The sequence below is a fragment of the Equus asinus genome, chromosome 7 (genome assembly GCF_041296235.1).
Source record: "Equus asinus isolate D_3611 breed Donkey chromosome 7, EquAss-T2T_v2, whole genome shotgun sequence".
Taxonomy (NCBI): Eukaryota; Metazoa; Chordata; class Mammalia; order Perissodactyla; family Equidae; genus Equus; species Equus asinus.
Window position 1 is genome coordinate 53530292 of NC_091796.1, and position 16014 is coordinate 53546305.

Genomic DNA, 16014 nt, shown 5'->3' on the forward strand with positions numbered 1-16014 from the left:
GGGGGACGGCCCCAATTTTTCTGGTTTTTTAAATTCAAACATCTGGAAACATTTAATTAAGATGAGACCCATGCTAGGACCTAATGAAGAGACTGCAGTGCTGAAAGAATTTGAATGAGGCATATTTGGGAGAGATCATGGAAAAATCAGAAAGATTTGGGTGTAGACTTGTGTATAGTGAAAGGCAATTAAGTTAGCATTCCTTTTGGTTATTTGGTTGGAAATAGACTCAGTTTAATGTTTATGGAATTTCTTTCATAAACAGTGATGTGGTAGCTAGCCTCCAAAGATGGCCCCCAGTGAACCATGTCTCCCAGTATTCATGCCCTGATGGAGTGCCTCCCACACTGAATCTAGGCTGGGGCCTTGACCTGCTCTAACCAAGAGAATGCAGCAAAATGGCTCTGCGCCAGGATGAGGCCTAAACTTGGAGAGTTTGCCTGGCAACTAACAGTTTAGTGCTCTGGGAAGTCCAACTAAACTGAGATCACCATGGTGTGAGGAAACCCAAGCTAGCTAATGGCAGGAAGACATCACATGGAGAACAACTGAGGAATTCAGCAAACCTTGAGAATGGAGCCACCAGACTTAGGACCCAGGCCGCCAGGCTGAGCCACTCAAGCAGCCCCTAGCCATTTGAAATGCCCCAGATGATACCACATGGAACAGACAAGCTAATCCCTCCAAGCACGGCCCACACAGCAGAATCATGAACAAATAATAAAATGGTTATTCCTTTGAGCCACTAAGTTTTGGGGTAGTTTCTCAGCAATAAGTAACCAAAACAGTTAGATTTCAGGAAAGGAATTAGTCATAGTTAAATATGTATATAGATATATATTGGGAATAATTTTTATATTTTTTAATATTGCCTACTATACAGGGAAACTGTCCACATGGAGCATTGTAAAGGAATGACAAATTAACTGCTGTTTATAGTCTTTACTTCAACAAAACCTTTTTGCAAAGTAAATGTAAGATCTTTTTAAACAAGTGAAGAAATGCTTCCAGATTTTAAAAATTATTATGAAGTTATCATATTCCCATATAAACATATTTTTGCCTGTATTTTTATATTTTCTCGAGTTAGTGTATAATCATGTCTATTCTGCCTAAAAAATATACCAAAAATTCAGGTACATACTGTAAATTGCATATCAATTATACTTCAGTGCCACAAATTGCATGTAATTTCAAGAATGCATATCACAGGGGCTGGCCGCATGGCTGAGTGGTGAAGTTCGCGTGCTTCACTTCAGTGGCCCAGGGTTTCACCAGTTCAGATCCTGGGCACAGACCTAGCACTGCTCATCAAGCCACACTGAGGCGGTATCCTGTGTGCCACAACTAGAAGGACCCATAACTAAAATATACAACTCTGTACTGGGGGGCTTTGGGGAGAAGAAGGAAAAAAAAATGCATATCACAAATGTGTTAAGAATGTGATGTGGATAAGTTCCTATAGAAACTTTAGCTAATATTTCCAAGAAAATGTTATACTTATTATGTTCAATATAACTTTCCAAAAGGGCATTAAATTTTTTTTTAACATAGGACAACTTCACTTGATTCTGAACAACTTTAGTAAACAGAAAGTTGTGAAAATTTAGGTTCAGTTCTGTTTTAAGAGGTTGGTTTTATATAATTAATTCTTACCCTAAAGTAGTTAATATGTACATATTTTTCTAGGTCTGCCTAGGCAGAGTTGGGAGTGTGGGCATCTATCAAGATTACGGCAAGGAAAAGTGTAAGGCAGGCTGTGAGCACAGAGGCCTTCTCCTGACTCACCCTGGAATGCTTTCCTTTAACATCTGTTTTTTATTTCTTAGAAGCTGCTATTCCATTCAACTGCAAAAATACTTGCATTGACCCTAGAAACAGAATGGAGAAATAGAGGGAAACAGATTCCTATAAAACAATTACTGGGCTGGTCTGCTGGCACAGCAGTTAAGTTCGCACATTCTGCTTCGGTGGCCTGGAGTTCGCCGGTTCGGATCCCAGTTGTGGACATGTGCACTGCTTGTGAAGCCACGCTGTGGCAGGCGTCCCATATGTAAAGTAGAGGAAGATGGGCATGAATGTTAGCTCAGGGCCAGTCTTCCTCAGCAAAAAGAGGAAGATTAGCAGCAGATGTTAGCTCAGGGCTAATCTTCCTCAAAAAAAAAAACAATTACTGACTTCTTGATTTATGCCGTTGCCAGCTTGGGCATCTTGGGCATCTGTTACCACACTCACATGCCCAAGCATGCAAATGACTGATATTGCAATTTATTCCAAGGGTGGGACTGTTATGTTTGTGAACACCCTGAGATAGGGGGTTTGTGACCATAGTAAGAGAGGGAAACCCAGATCAAGAAGATACGAACAGATACACATAGTTGGTCACATACTCTTTCTCGTTTTTTGCAACAGCCTTCTGTCCAGATTTCCCCCTCCTACCCAGCACCACTCCACTGAGTCCCAAGGCTAAGTGTACTTTCTGACGCATTGCTTTTTAGGTTCTTACGTCTTCCTCTTTAGGGCCTTTACATTAGTGAATTGCCTTTTTTGGCAGTGACCTGCTCTTCATCCAATATCTGCTTCCCTTTTTTATTCTTCACAACTTTTATCACTTATCTCAGTCCCAACTTTAAGACTTCCATTCCAAAACACCTGGAAACAGAAAAATGTCTGTTTCTGACATTTTACCGTGTTTCCCTCCCTTCCATCATTTAAATACCTCCCGAAACATCACAACTTCCCTAAAATCTCTAGACTTTAACTGGAAGAGAGGCACTGATTCCTCATACCTACCCATCAACATAGAAATATTACTCATACACGATCTATGTACTCTTTCTTCATATCCATGACACTTTGTGCACTTGACCCCTTTTTATTCGCATACAGTGTAAATACTCTGCTAGTTGAATTCATACATTTGTTTTGTTTATGTGTTCTTGTCATTGCTACTTCATTCCCTAGGGCATACACTAGGACTTTAAAAGCAATATTCATGTTTTTCTTTTCATTATAAAAATAGTACATGCTTATTGTAAAATTTTTGGAAAATATGGAAAAGTAAGACAGAGAACAAAAATCACCCATATTCCCACCACTAGATTACAATCTCTATTGATATTTCTGGAGTTTTTCTTTTAATCTTTTTACGCCCTGCAAAAGTTTGTTTCTTTTACATGCTGTATATTCAATTCTTGTATACTTTTTTCAGCTTATACAAAATCTTGTAAGCATATTTACCTTAAACATAACTTTTAATACCTGCATAATATTCCATTCCAGAAATTTACCATAGTTTATTTAACCATTACTCTGTTCATCCTATAAATAGTGCTACTATAAACATCTTCGTACATAAAGTTTTTCTTAATTTAGAATTGTTTCCTTAGAAATGATTCTCAGAAGTGGGTCGAAGTATTGTAAACACTTTTGATATATTTTCCCAAATTGTTTTTCAAAATAGTGTAACCAAACGAGGTTTATTTTGCCCATTGCACAGAAAACCAATCACCAAAATGATGAGTTTGCAAAGAGAAAGGGTTAATCGCAAGGCAGCCAAGCAAGAAGACAGGAGAACACATCTCAGCTCTGCCTCCCCAAAAATGGAGACTTAAGGATAGTATGGGGTAAGGGGACAAGGTGTTCTGAAGTGTGGGCATAGATGATTGCAGGCAAGGAGTGAGGTATTTTGATGATCTGCGCAGGCATAGTCAAGCTTCATGGCTCCTCACAGGACTCATGTTTACAAAATGGTGGCATAGGCATGATCTAAGGAGGGAGTTTTTAGCTCCCTGACGTCAGGAGTTCACCAATTGGTCACTCATGCAGGCCCAGTTGATGGGTTGGTGGTCTTAACCCGCCTGAATCAAACAGGGGGTCCTAATTCCTGAAAAATAGTTCAAACATGCATTACCATGGTGACCCAGGTGCCAGGGAGATGTAATCTATAGGAACCTGGTGGGAGTTGGATAATATATTGCCTAAGCAGCACAGTTAACAATGGTGGGCAAACAACTAAAAGCTGTAATTAATAGTTATAAAAAAAAAACCACTTTAGTTACTAGCTCCCTAATCATTAATGGCTAACTCGTTCACCGGTTTCAATAGTAACACAAGTTTACATTCCCACTGTTAATGTTTACGTGCCTTTTTATGGTTCTCTCCTTGGCACTGGATATGTTGTTATTAATATCTTAGCTCTTTGTTGTATTAATTTGCATATCTTTGGTTATACTATGAGGTTGAATATTTCGCCGTATGTTTGTTAACTAGTTGCTTTTTTTTGCTATGAATTAATTTATGATCTGTGCCTATTCATCAGTTGGGTCTTAGAATTTTTCTTATTGATTTGCATGAACATATATATATATATTTATATATATAAATCTGTTGTAAGGATACTAAACTTTGTTTTATAATTGAAAATTTTTACCAATTTTTTGTTTATTTTAAATTTGAATGTATTTTTGACAACCAAAATCTTTACTTTTTAAAAATTCTGTCAAATCTGTGACTTTTTAAAGAATTTCTTTTACTATTTTTATATTTAAAAGTCCTTCCACCTTCCAAAACCTTGTCATATATACTTCTATTTCTTCCTCCCCTCCTCTGCTACAGCTTGGTTTTTTAATATTTTGTTTTTACTTCCAATTGAAATATATTTGGATATATCAAAGAAAGTTAGAATCTCAAATTGCTAAACAATTCTATTAACACCATTTGTTAAATAAGCTTGTCTTGCCTTATGGATTGTTACGTTCATTATCATGTGTTAATTATATATGTAATTATATTTATTCTTGAACCATTGTGTTCCCTTGTAGATCTATTTATTCTACTTGCATAATAATATAACTATAGTTATGTGGTTTCTATTGTTGTTTTTGTTTTGTTTTGTTTAGTGGGGGAAGATTCACCCTGAGCTAACATCTGTGCCAATCTTCCTCTGTTTTGCGTAAGGGTCGCTGCCACACTACGGCTGCTGACCAGTGGAATAGGTCCACACCCAGGGACTGAACCCGGGCTGTTGAAGTGGAGCACGCTGAACTTAACCACTAGGGCACAGAGCCAGCCCCTGTGGTGTGTTTTAATAGCCCAGAAAAGCTAGTCCTCCGCTGTTACTTTTCTTTTAAAAGAAATTCCTAAGCTGTTTTAACTAGTTATTCTTACATACGATTTTTAGAATAACTTTTCAAGTACCTCCTCACTCTACTCTCCATTCTATTGCCATTTTAACTGAAAATATTTTAAATTTATAACAATTTGGAAAGAAAATCTTTATGATATTCCATCTTCCCAATAAAAATTCAGTAACTTTTATTCAAAAATTTAAAAATATTTCTTGACGAAATTTTATAGATTTTTTTCACCTAAGCCACACATACTGTTCACTGAGATTATTTCCGGGTATTCTAAAATTTTCATTGCTCTCCTGAATAGGATCTTTATTTTGATTATTTTAGGATTACTGATATAAACAAGTATTGTTGATTATGATGTATTTAGCATCTTTTACCCAGCCATTTTGCTGAACTGCTATTGGGTCTATAAAATTTTCTTACGTGTTTTGAAATTCTTAAATATATATTGATAACTGTCGTATGTCATTGTGAGTAAGACATCAGCAATTATAAATTACATAATTATTTTACATAACAACAAAAGGGGAGAAACAAACTATGACAAATCATTGATTCTGAGATGTATCTCAATTTTGGAGAGGTTAAATATGTTAAAGGGCAAATCTTAAATTTGATAAGATATCACTCATTTCTAAATAATGATGATTTGGTTCCTTTCTCACTGGTAATCACTCCTCCCATCTCTTTCAGGTCTCAGTGTCTTAGCCAGAGCAATAGAGGTAGATAACAGGCATACTTATCCTTTGCCAGTTTTCCACAGAGATAATTCATCTTTAAGCATAATGTTAACTTTTGATTAACATAAACACCCTGTATCATGTTAAGACAGTATCATTGTATTCACCGATATATTGATGTCAATCAAATACTAACTTCATTATCTTCTATAACATATGCTTTTATTTAATTAACATTTTTCTTAAATTGTGTCACTTTTTAAATGTAAATTTAGTTTAAAAGGAAACCTTATATCACTGTAGGAGATGGAAGACAGAATTACTTCCCATAAATGGAAGGTAACCATAAAAATAAATAAAATAATATAAAACAATGTTATAAACTTTTGTTTACTTACTGTTGCTTGCTTAAGGCTCTAAGCATAATGCCAATTCTTTCTTATTAAAAAAAAAAGGACATTATCAAGTGCTAGAGAAGTGTTAAAGATAGATACTAGTGCACCAAACTGAAACTTTCTCCTGAAGTAATCAGATTGCAAACAGAACTGAAATAGCGTAATGTTCTCGCTGTAGTTAAAACTATGTCAGAGTCACATCTAGAATCACTTATCCAATCTGTTTTTGAAACTTTCTTGGGAATGCGTTTCATATTTTATCAGGTGCTTTCTTTGGTGTATGTTGAGGTTATTTTATAGCTTTTATTTTACTTAAGCTAATGGTTGATATATGTATCCTATAAATAAAGTTCATAAATAAATTTTAAAATAAATAAAAATAATATAAATAAATAAATATTGTTACACTTGTAGTCCCAGAGATACACACACACACACACACACACACTCATGCTAACATGCAATGAATTCTATTTTCTAATAGTTTATTTAGGATTTTTCTATCTGTATTTATAACTGTATTGCAAAAGTTTTAGAGATTTTGTTGAGGTTGCTACAGGAAATAGAAACCATTTGAAGCCAATTGAAGCAAGAGCAGAAACTATAACTGGGCATCAAGAGGGACTGAAACCAGGAGTTGAGAAGCTCTGATGAACCAAGGGTACTCTCTCAGTGTTTCCAGGCCTCAATGGGTCTCATCTCTGCTTCTTGTGGGTCTACTTTACTCTTTTTCCTGTGTCCATAAATTGACATTTTCTACTTCTCCCTGCACATAAACCAAATATAGCAACTTCAGCATCATATGCATACAGTGAATTTATGTACTGACAGAAGTCGAGAAGTATCTCGTTTCAATCTATATTCTGTAAGTTTAACATCATTATTTTTTGAACAGTTAATATGTGCATATGACACATAAATCCAAAAGATATAATATGGTATACAATGCAAAGTAATTATTCCTCCCGCCTCTGTCTACAAGCCACTTAGTTCCTTACGTAAAAGGCAAAGTTTGTTCAGTTTCTTGCATTCTTTCCATAGGTGAACAATCATTCATATTTTGTATATAAATTTTTCTCAACCATGCTTTTTTTCCCTGTTATAAAATACATCTTAAAAATTCTTCCATATCAGTAAATACAGAACTGTCTCAATCTTTTTAACAGCCACAGAGTAGTTCACTTTTTTGCATGCACAACAATTTATTTAACCAGTACCCTATCAATGGACATTCAAGTTAATTACAATCTTTTGCTATTACTAAAAAGAACACTGCAGTGAATACTTTTGTGCATAAGTCCCTCTGAGTTATTTATTTTAATTCTTCTTTTTTTTAAATGATTTCTTCATTCAATAATTTTTTTTCAGGAAGGGCTCATAGGTACCATGGTTTTTGTTCTTTCTTTTTAAAAATTTCTACTTAGTCATTGTCTTTGCTTTCTATATTTTGCTATATAATCTTGAGCTTATTTTTCTTTTTATCTCTTCAATGATTTGGATTTTGAAATAAAGCCTTCTTGTTTTTACTCTACCAATAGTTTCCTTTAAACGTAAAGAATATTGAATACATTTTTATGATTATAAATTTAAAAATATAACTTTTCAAATTTTCTCTTTGGATGAGAAACTGAGCACATTTGCCATTTCCAATTTTATCTTTCTTTTTTTAAAAACACTATAATCTTTTTCTTCAAAGTTTACAATATTTTTAGGTTTGTAACTAAATTATAACTAACATTTAGATTTATTTCTGCATGTTTTAATTTATACATTCACCTCTAGTCCTTGTAGAGAACCAGTTTTCTTGAGTTTTAATTTTGACTCATTTTTGAGTGGTCTAAAGTAAAACTAATTTTAAAATGAAGAATACTTAGGTGAGATCTAGCATATCTCTAAGAATATCTGTTATCATCACACATCAATGACAACATGGATAGATGGTTTTTTGGTTCACAAATTTTTGCCCTAGAAATTCATTAAACTTACTCCATTTTCTTTTTTAGACTTAACACTTCTGAGGAAAGCAAAAGATCAACCTGTGTTTTGCTACTTTATGGGCAACATTTTCTTCCTTAACCCTCATAGGATTCTTTGGTATTTCTGAAAATCAAAAACTTCACTGAGATAATCCTAGGGGTGGATCTCTTATCATAACTTTTTTCAGGAAGAAGGAACTCTTTCAAAGACTCAGGTCTTTTTTCACCTCAGTAAAATTTTCTTTTCATATTTAGTTTATTGCATATGCCCCATTTATCTTATTTTCTTCTTTTGGAGCATCTATTAGCAATACTTAGGACCTCATCTTTGTCCTTCTCGTCTCTCTTTAATTCTCTTTGTTCTTTTCTTCTACATTCTGAGAAAGCTTCTCAAGTTTGTCTTCTGAAATACAGATTTAATTTTCTGCACTGAGAAGTCTGCTATATTCTGCCTCCAAAATGGAGTTACTATTTGAGTTACTACAAATTAGCCTGCTCTTTTTTTTCTTAGACTTTCCAGGATGAGTTTTAGTTATCTTTTTTTTTTTCCCTCCCCAAAGCCCCAGTACACAGTTATATATTCTAGTTCTTCTATGTGAGCTGCCACCACAACATGGCAACTGACAGACAAATGGTGTGATTTCACACCAAGAACTGAGCCTGGGCCATTGAAGTGGTGAGAGCACTGAACTTTAACTGCTAGGCCTTCAGGGCTGGCTCAGCTTGCTCTCTCTTTTTAATAGCCTATTTGTGTTTCATAGGCAAGGATTTTTTTAAAGATATAACATATCTAGTAAAATGCACAAATCTTAAGTGTACAACTCAATGGAATTTTACATATGTATACACCCATATGAACACTTCCCAAATCAACCATAGAACACTTTCAACACTATCAAATACCTCCTCATTCCCTCTCCCTGTAAATCCTTCACCAAAGTTAATCAATATTCTGATTTCTATCACCATAGATTAGTTCTACCTGTTTTAGAATTTCATAGAAATGGAATCATATAGTATGCTCTTTTTTGCGACTGACTTCTTTGGTTTTTATAGACTTTTTTTGCATTTTTTATTGTGGTGAAATACATATAGCATAAAATTCACCATTTTAACCATTTTTAAGTGTACAGTTCAGTTGCATTAAGTATACTTACATTGCTGTGCATCACCGCCATTCATCTCTAGAACTTTCCATCTTCCCAAACTGAAATTCTGTACCCACTAGACATCAACTTCCCATTCCCCCTCCCCCTAGCCCCTGGCAACCACTACTCTACTTTTTGTCTTTATGAATTTGGCTATTTTAGGTACCTCATATAAGTGGAATCATACAATATTTGTCCTTTTGTGTCTGGCTTATTTCACTTAGCATAATGTCTGCAAGTTCATCCATACTGTAGCACGTTAAGATTTTCATTCTTTTTTTAAGGCTAAATAATATTCCATTGTATGTATATACCACATTCTGTTCACTTATTCATCCATCAATGGACGTATAAATTTTTTAAAAACAGTCTGTCTAAAATTTCTCCCTATAGTCAATATTCGATGAAGACTTTTAAGTTCTTAGGGAGATTATTTTTCTTATCTTATACTGCAGAAATTTATTCCATACGTCTCACTTTTCTTCCCCTATTTTCTCAACTTTAAGTTGGGAGAAAAATATCTAGGCCCAGAGTTTGAAAACTATCGAAGGTGCAGAGTTTTGCGATTAGTTCCCTCACCCTCTAACTTAGGTGTTGGTGGATTCTCCTTCTCTGATACTCTGATTTGACACGCACAGGCCTTCCAGTTTTTATTGCTTAACAGGCATTTATCTTGTGTAGTTCCTTTGAAATGAAATAGAATAACTTCTTGATTCTCTATTAGAAAGAAGATGTTTAAGCTAGAGAATTTAACTGTATTCACCTTCTTTAATGACATTTAGTGCACGACAACTTAACACTCTCCAAGCTTTCACGACTTTTAGGGTTCCTCTCCCTCTACCTCACCTGAACTTCTTTGCCTTTGTGAGGACTCCATATCCCAAGGTCTCCATTCTCTTTATCCCAGCCTTATTGTGTATGGGGGATTGTAGACACTAAACTGGTTAAGAAAGGCTGTTAATGACGGGAGGGGCACTCTGACTGTTCAGAAATCTGTTTTCCACACAGTGAAGGCCACAGCTGCCTAGCTTTCTCATTAGTGAAGCTCTGTGTTCCCAAACTATGTGCAGTCAGTGAGCGGAATCAAGGGGAGGTAGGACACAGAGTTCTTTCTACCTGATTTCCAGCCATGCTTTCCTGATTCAAAAGATGCTGTATGCCTCAGATATCAATTCTGTTTCTTAATCTGCCACTATTGAAAAATTTAATAGTAGAAATACTTTCAGAAATCTCCTTGATGATTGAGTCATCTTCTTTTATTTTGGAGGTCGTTGTGTATTTTCATCTTTTTTTTTACTGCTTCATGAATATTTAACAGAAGATTGAGAGAAGAACTATTAAGTGCTATTATTACTCAACATCATCCTAACCCTAAAGTGTGGGTCCAAGATTGTTTAACTTATTCTATATAAGCTAAGTGTTATGAGACACACAAGGAAGAGTCTCTTCCCCTGTTAGCCTGATACCTTAAATGCAAGTATAAAAACACCTTCTTTGTGTTAAGTACTTGCCGTTCTCAGGAGCCTCATAAAAAGCAAATATTCTCCAAAGGGGTAAAACAAGTCAGTATCATCTTGGTCTGATAACTTTAAGTCATCAGCCGAAGCTGGTTTGCTCTGACAGTGAGGGAATAAAGCACAGAAACTGATGACAGCTAATGTTGCATTTTCCAGTATTTAGACAAACACTTTAAATTAGGGGCACAGAAACATGGTTACCGCTCTCAATCTTCCCTAGTGCCCTAGGCAATCCTTGAAAAGTCCTCAGTACTTCCTATCTAGAGTGTCTCAGCTATTTTATAAGCATCAAAGGAGAAGAGTGGGAAAGCACCATCACACATGGTTACTGCTGAGGAATCCCAGGCTCTTTACTGTAAACTGGTGGCTTTCTATGATTTTTTGTTTGTTTGTTTTTTAAATCTTAATTGTTGTGACATCTTATGACACAGTCCAATGTGAAAAGCAGATAAAAGTAGGCTGCTCTAATTGAAGGAGGAAGTAGGAACAGAGAGTCCACACACTCCCCACTACTTTTGACCCTGAAAGGGCTCCTAGGAATGCCTAGAGCTCAGGGTAGCATAATTTCTAAATCACCATCCTAGACATCAATAAAGGATGTTTGTACAAGGCTACCCACTGAAGAAGAGTATGAGAAGGGGCATCAAGACATCACAGCATAACTAGCATGCTTGAGTTCTGACTTGGGTCAGTTATTTTAAGAATACACTTGATTGGTACTGTCTATACTTAGCACTCTTACGCCATTCCTATCCCAGGAAACTACTGAGGGAGTTCCATTGGACTGTGTAATCTCCAAGGCCTCACTCTTCCACTATATTAATTTTATAGATCTGTACCAAAATCCTTAGAAAATTTTTTTCTTACATCAAACATCAGGATATGGATTCCAATTCTGACCTAGATAGAGTACATCCACTGCAGCCTATCTCTCCTGCTGATTACAACTAAAAACTCTGGACAAAATATGCAAAAACAATTACCTGAGGACTTTTTTTTTTTTTTTTTTTGCTGAGGAAGATTAGCTCTGAGCTAACATCTGATGCCAATCCTCCTCTTTTTTTGCTTGAGGAAGAGTAGCCCTGAGCTACCATCTGTGCCAATCTTCCTCCACTTTATATGTGGGTCACCACCACAGCATGGCTGATGAGTGGTCTAGGTCCACACCTGGGATCCGAACCTGTGAACCCTTGGCCACCGAGGTGGAGTGCACTGAACTTAACCACTATGCCATGGGGCCAGCCCCCTGAGGACTCTTAAAATTAAACAGAATCAGGCAGATTGTGGAGTGGGTCAAAACTTGAAGGATGAACACATTTGAGAATGAGTTTTCCACTTTTCACCCTATTTTCTCCTGTGGCTTTGCCCCAAGGGCAGATCTCAAGTGCAGAGCTGCTCAGCAGCAGTGATATGGGCAGTTAAAACTGTAGAATAAACCTAATCTTTCTGCACAGAACTGAGAAAAGGGGACTCTGTGGGGCAGAGAGTGTAGGAGGAATCCTGGAGAGAAGTAAGCTAGAGAAGAGGATGCCTCAATACTGTGTAAGAAACTGTTCAAGCCCCCAGTTTCCCCCTGAGCTGCAGACGCAAGGGACAGACTCAAGGCAGCACAGCAAACGTTTCGAGCCTAGAACTATGATTTAAATGACCAACCAGGGCTCAGACTAACCTCTTGGAGAAGCATGTGTTGAACAGACCTAAAGCAGTATCAACAAGGTTTGGAAACTGAACTAAGATTGGAACCACTGCCCACAGAAAATGATTTTTTTTGCCTTTCTAATACCTGTCGATTACGTATTTATCCCTCCACAGACCCAGCCCCTACACTGGGGAGGTGATTGGGAGTGGGTCATAACCCGGGACCTGAAGTCTGAAATCTGACGCACTTTCCTCCTTCAGTTTGTGGCTTAAGTAGGGGCATAGTCCAGGCGAAACTGGCGTCTCCTTTTGGATGCTGCAGAAGGAAGGGGGACCTAGGCACACCCACAAACGTGGCCACACCCAGGAGGGTTGAATGGCCGGCTGGAAGACAAATTCTCCCGAGAAAGGCAGATTTACCTCAAAAGGGGCTGGGAGTTGGCTGGGAGTGTTGTAGGGCCCGAGAGGGATTAATTCGATGGAGGAGTTATTTACAGGTTGCAGAGAGAAATGAAGAGAGTTCACCTACACCGGGCCATCTGCAGTTCAGTAGAGGCTACTATATGTCTTTATTTCTCCCAGGGTAAGGTGACATAGGCATCATAGCCAAAGAGGCACGTGGCAACTAAGCCCAGTGCCCCTGCGGTGATTTTGGAGCGGTGTCCTCTCTGAACAAGGACAATAATGGAGGTGGTCAGATAGAGGATCGCTGCTATGAAGGTTCGGAGGAAATCACTCCAAGGCCAGTTGATGAATCGTATCTTGGGGTGCAGGTCACACGTGTAGATGACAAAAAAGAAAACAGCAAGGATCAGCTCCACCACCGACAGGCTGGAGTATTTTGGTGCTGAGACACTGAAGCAGATCACAATCATCAGGCAAAATATAATCTCAGCAAACAGGAGAATTCCCTTTTGGCTGCGCAAGAAGTTGGTGTAGTGGACGCAGCAGCCGGGGGCCGAGCGAAGCTCGGAATCCGCCATGGTGTGGGCTGGAGTCCCTGGGGACACAGAGGATCTGCTGGCTTGCTCAAGGGTCCCAGGACACTGCACACCCAGCTGTCTTGCCTGACGTCTAGAAAGCGATTTTACAAACTTGCAGTCTGAAGCAGGTTGATCACCTGCTAAAACAGTAATAATGATATTAATAATAATAATAAAGAATAACATCCCTTAGAGAATTTTAACAGATTCATATCTGCATAATTTAATATTCAAAAAGTCCAGAATACAATCCAAAATTACTTGATAAGCAAAGGACCAGGAAAATGCGACCAATTCTCAAGGGAAAAGACGACCGATGCCAACCCCGAGATGACACAGATGTTGAATAGACATTATAAGACAAAGACTTTAAAGCAGATACTATAATAAGCTCCATGAGGTAAAGCAACAGAAAAAATAGAGTAGAATACGAAAACTATTCAAACTGTCCAAAAGAAGACAAGAAAAGGGGGACAGGGGAACAAAAAAGCAGACAGAATAAACAGAAAACACATAGTAAAATAATAGACCTAAATCCAACACCACCAATAATTACATTAAATGTGAATTGTCTAAACACACCAATTAAAAGACCAAAGTAGTCATATTGGATTAAAAAAAAATTCTACATACTGGTCTTAAGAAACCTAGTTTAAATATAAAGACTTAGATAGGTTAAAAGTAAAAGGATGGAAAAAGATGTACCATGCAAACAACAATCAAAAAGAACCTGGAGTGGCTATTTTAATATCAGAGAAAATAGACTTCTGAACAAGCAATATTATTCAGGATAAAAAAGGACATTACAGATTTATAAAATGGTCACTTTACCAAGAAGACACAACAATCCTAAATGGGTATGCACCTAATAACAAGGCTTTAAATAAAATACATGAAGCAAAAGCAAACCTTGACTAATTTAAATTCAAATCATACAAAGTTGGGGCTGGCCCAGTGCTGTAGTGGTTAAATTCAGTGTTCTCTGCTTTGGTGGCCCTGGGTTCCCAGGTTCAGATCCCGGACGTGCACCTACACATTGCTCATCAAGCCATGCTGTGGCAGCAACCCACATACAAAATAGAGGAAGATTGGCACAGATGTTAGCTCAGGGACAATCTTCCTCACACACACACAAATCATACAAAGTATGTTAATGGACCATAATAAAATTATATTATAAGTCAACAATAGAAAGATAGTTCTTTTTTAGTTTTGCATATGGATGTCAAATTGTTTGATCAGTTGCTGAAAAACTATCCTTTCACCATTGAATGTCTTTGGCATTTTTGTCAAAAATCAATTGACTAATTTTGTATGAGTTTATTTCTGGACTCAGTATTCTATTCAATTGATCTATATGTTTGTTTTTTTACTGGTACTACACTATCTTGATAACTGTAGCTTTATAATAAGTTTTAATCAAGTAGTGTAAGTAGTATATTTCAAGGTTGTTTTGGCCTTTGTTTATCCATGTAAATTTTAGAATCATCTTGCTAATTTCTACAAAACACTTTGCTGAGATTTTGATTGAGATTACATTCAATCTATTGATCAACTTGGGGAGAACTGACATCCTAATAATATTAAGCTTTCCAATGCATAAACACAGTATACTCTCCATTTATTTGGGTCTTTTACTTCTTACATCAATAATTTATAATTTTTATCACTTATGTTGTTAGATTATACCTAATTATTTCATTTTTATGCTATTGTTTTATGCTATTCTTTTCATATTTTAGTTTCTAACAGTTTTTTCTAGTTTATAGAAGGACAATTGATGTTTGTATACTGATCTTGAATCCTGTGACTTTCTTAAATTATTAGTCCCAATAGCTGTTTTATGTATTCTTTGGGGTTTTCCACTTATTGTCAACCAATAGAGACAGACTTCTTTCTTTTCAATCTGTATTTATCTTATTTTTTTTTCTTGTCTTATCGCACTGGTTTGGCCCTCCAGTACCGTGTTGGATAGAAGCAATGAGAGTGGACATCCTTTCCTTGTATCTGATCATAGGGGAAAACATTCAGTCTTTCACCATTATGTTAGTTACAGGTGCCCTCTATTAAAATGGGGAAGTTTCTTTCTATTCTTTGTTTGATAAACTTTTAAAAAATTCAAATATGGATGTTTTTCCTGCATCTGTTGAAATGATTGTGTGGTTTTTCTTTTTTATTCTGATACTATGGTAAATTACATAGATTGTTAAATGTTAAACCAACATTCCATTCCTTGGATAAACACTCAACTTACCATAAAATATTACCCTTTCTCTATATTGTTGGTTTCAACTTAATAAAAATTTTAAAGGTTTTTCTGTGTCTATATTTACATTCTCTTTCTTTCTTTTTTCTCTCTTCTTTTTCTTTCTCTTTTTTGTTTGTTTCACTCTCATGGTAACACTAGACTCACACAATGAGTTCCTTCTACCATTTTCTGGTAGAGTTTGTGTAGAATTGTTATAATATCTTTAAGTGTTTGATATAATTCATTAGTGAATCCTAGAGTTTTCTTTGTCAGAAGTTTTAAGCCATAAGT

At 36.4% G+C, this 16014-nt stretch overlaps 1 long non-coding RNA gene and 1 pseudogene across 1 annotated transcript in view; one reads left to right on the forward strand and one right to left on the reverse strand.

The window, feature by feature from the left end:
- The window catches only part of LOC123287086 (uncharacterized), a 30178-nt gene that overhangs the window by 3828 nt on the left and 10336 nt on the right, over positions 1-16014 (forward strand). The window lies entirely within an intron of this gene.
- Positions 11987-13859, reverse strand: LOC106843403 (proteolipid protein 2 pseudogene; annotated as a pseudogene).